At 43.9% G+C, this 3,800-nt stretch overlaps 1 pseudogene; it reads left to right on the forward strand.

Annotated features, from left to right (window-relative positions):
* Positions 1-266: 266 nt before the first annotated feature.
* Positions 267-2,816, forward strand: LOC118838700 (annotated as a pseudogene).
* The last annotated feature ends 984 nt before the right edge of the window (positions 2,817-3,800 follow it).

Here is a 3,800-nt window from a genome sequence, read left to right on the forward strand (position 1 = left end):
TCGTGCGGGCCGCGAGCCTGCGAGGCCGGGCTGGGCGGGGCCTGGCCGCCGCCCGCCGCGGAAGAGCCGGGAGGAGCCGGGAGGGGCCAGGGAGCCCGCAACGAAGCAGAGCGAGTCAGTGCCGGCCACATGGCGTCCATCTTACTGAGGGGCTGCTGCTGACGCGGGGCCGTTCTCCTCGCCGGGCCCCTCGCCCTCGGCCCCGCCGCCGCGGCTGCTGCTGTCGTCATCCCGAGGGGTAGTCTGGGAGACCGTGCTTGTCTTGGTTGTACATCTCTGAGTTTGATAAACCATACCTTCTTCGGATATGTACTGATCTTTTTCGACTGGTCCTTTTCCTAGTCTTTATTGTGGTCCCATTCGTGGAGTTCCTGCTTCCGATGTTGTTAAGCTCTTCCCAAATATGTTACCATCAACATTTGAGACAGTCCATAAAGGAGGAGAGATTGAAGAAAGAATTGAGAGTAAAACTTGAAGTGGCTAAATTTCTTCAAGACACAATTGAGGAAATGGCCTTAAAAAAACAAAGCTGCTAAAGGAAATGCTACAGAAGACTTCTCAAATTTTTTTCAAAAGATAGGAGAGACCCACCAATGAAGAAATCTTGCGCATCTCCAAACTGTTTGAGGATGAGCTGACTGGACAACCTGACTAGACCACAGCTGGTGGCCCTCTGCAGACTGCTGGAGCTGCGGTCAGTAGGGACAAACAACTTTTTGCGATTTCAGTTGATCATGAGACTATGGTCAATGAAAGCAGATGACAAGCTTATTGCTAAGGAAAGATAGATACTCCAAATGTCAAGGAATTACAAGCTGCTTGTCGGGCACTGTGTTGGTAAGCAAAATGGGCTCTTAGCACTTAGTTGGCTTTTGTTTCCTTTGAGTAATTCAGTGTATTTCATTGAGCCTTACTAGGTGCTAAGCCCCAGGCCCAAACCGCTATTAGGTATGAAACCTTTGTGGGTGTGACTTGGTAACCAAGGTGGGGCCAACTAAGGGAGGGCCTAGCTTACACATGAGTTTGAGTGATAGGTTTGGGACATCAGAGTCTCTTAGACCATGTGGGTTTAAGTGACCTCTTTGTGACATTTTAGGTCACGTGGGTGAGTCGTATGTGTGATTCACCCCTGACCCTGAAAAAGATATAAAACCAGGGTTTAGTTTCCTCTTCTTTGGAGCTCTTACCCACAGCAGTGGGGGCACAAGTGACTCTGGGCCAGCCCATGTTATGAGCTCCCAGGCTGAACCTAGATGTTGGTAACTATGAATCTGTATTTGGTCTGTCTGTCAATGTTTGTAATTTATTTTAGGGCTCTCACTTGTGCTGGTGTGCTGATGTGGAGACTCCGGGCAGCTGTAGCTAAGGGCCCTCCAGCTTGTAACTGGATGCTGGGATTTTGTTAAACTCTGTAACTGTGTATTGGGATTTGAATCAGACAAGATCTGTCTGTTGACGTTTGTACTTTGTTTCTTTTTGCTCTGAAGTTCAGAGTGCTGGTCGTTTCCCCTGAACTAAGTGAGTGATATTTCTATGCTGAATTAAAGTAAGCTTGTCAACCCCTTAAACGTTGCTTTCCTTACTAAAGCTGATCAAAAGAACCTGCGCTTTTGCAGCATGCTGGTAATGTTCTTGTTGTTGGGCTTATGTTGGTCTTTCACCCCCACAACAGCTGCTAGCCGGATTGTTGAAACAGGCATGAGGTTGAGGGCTTTGGAAGTCACTGAAACAGTGGTTAGACCTACATCTGAACCAGGAAATCCCTACTTCATTACTTGTCCTATCCAGAGCTGTGTATCTGTCTGATACCTTGTCACCAGCTCAAAACAACCTTACAGACCCTTCCAGAGAGTGCAGCCAAAGAAGCCAAAGTCAAAGCTGCTGAAGTTGAAGGTGAGAAGGTAGACAATAAAGCTAAGCTGGAAGCCACTCTGTTGGAAGAAGCAGCCATTAGAGAAGAAAATAAAGAGAAGGAGGAGCAGGAAAGGTTGACTGAAGCTGCTGAAAAGGCCAGAGAAGTTCTCTAGGAGGAAACAGCTGGAAAGAAAGAAGTTGAGTTTGATCCAGAAGTTCTTCAGGAGGGAAGAACAATCCCTGCATCCCAAGATCTGGAGCCGGAACTCACCAAGGTGCCATTGAAATCAGAGATTCTGATTGACACTGCCCCAGTCTTAGAAGGCCTGAAGGGAGAAGAAATAACCAAGGAGGAAATTGACCTGCTTAGTGATGCTTGCAGTAAACTGAAGGAACAAAAGAAGTCATTTTCCAAAGAGAAGGAGGAGCTCAAGTTGCTGAAAGATGATGTTCAGGAATATGAAGAGGATTTGTAAGAGATCAAAAAGGAGCTTTCAAAGACTGGTCAAGAAGAAGTTATAGAAGAATCCAAAGCCAACAGGAGATTGTCCAAGAGGGTGAACCAGATGATTGGACAGATAGGAAAAATACTTCATGAATTAGAGAAAGATCAAAAGGCAGCAGCAGGGAAAGTGGACAGCACTAGTGTCGTTGCTACTGGATTGAGTTTCCCTCTTAGGGAAAATGTCATCACCATCAGTGAGCTCATAAATGTGATGAAACAACTTGAGCAAATTCCAGAGGGAAAGTTGAAGTTGGCTACTGCTCTGGATGAAAACAAGGATGGCAAGATTAATATAGATGATGTTGCCAAGGTCATCAAAATGATAAGGAAGACATCGATACTTCCACGGGTCAGGTCACTGAGATTGTGGCATTGCTCCGAAAGGAAGAGAAGGTGGAAGAGAAGGTGAAGGCAAAGGAAAAGGCTGAGAAAGAAGCTGCAGAAGTAAAAATTTAAGCCTCAGCCTGCAGTGCAGCTGGAGCTTTGGAGAGGCAGCTTGTGCACTGGGTGGCACATGACAAATGCCTCCTCCTCATTTTTGAACCTCTGTGGTGGTGAGAAATGGTGATCTTGCTTTGAGGCGATGCTAGTGGCAAAGCAGCTATTTTTCTGGAATAAAGCAGACACTTCCATGATCAAAAAAAAAAAAGTAGGCAGGAAGAAGTGAACAAAAAATAATCCCATCATAAAAAGCCATTGTGGTGAAAGGATGCTTAAGACAAAAATCAGAAGAAAATTAATCCAAATATCTACAAGTAAAGCCTGTTAACCACAAGCCTCAAAGACAAACATAACTTTGGCACAAATTTTCTTAGATCTTGGAAAGGATGAACCAAGCAAGAGTTTTGTAGTTGTTCATATTAAGAGGTAATTATATGTATCCTGAGAGTGCTAGAGGGGAAAAGTAGAAAAGAAATGAGAGTTGTAGAATAAAGAATTGGAAAGCAAATAGCAGGTTGGCACGAGAGGTATAAAAACTTACCCAAGCAAAAAGTTCCTTAAAAATTAGAATAGACCAAATAAAAACCAGTGTCTCCATGAAACAATAAGAAATATCAAAGCAAAGTGAGGAGACTGAAAAAAAATAGAGGAAAATGTAAGGTATGTCATAGCAAAAACAACTGACCTTGAATCAAGGAGGAAAAAAAGAATCATTGGACTACATGAAAGTCCTAACCAAAAAAGAAAGAGCCTGGACATCATATTTTAAGCAATCTTACAACTACACAAATCTCTTAGAACCACAAGGCAAAGTAGAAATAGAATTTACTAGTCGTCTTCTGGAAGAAATCCCAAAATGAAAATTCCAGAGATGTTATAGTCAAAATCTAGAGCTTCCAGGTTAAAAAAAAATACTGGAAAGAAGCCAGAGAGAAAGAATTCAAATACTATGGAGTCAGTAAGGCTCACACATGATTTAGCGGCTACCACTTAGCAATGA

The sequence above is a fragment of the Trichosurus vulpecula genome, chromosome 1, assembly GCF_011100635.1.
Source record: "Trichosurus vulpecula isolate mTriVul1 chromosome 1, mTriVul1.pri, whole genome shotgun sequence".
NCBI lineage: Eukaryota > Metazoa > Chordata > Mammalia > Diprotodontia > Phalangeridae > Trichosurus > Trichosurus vulpecula.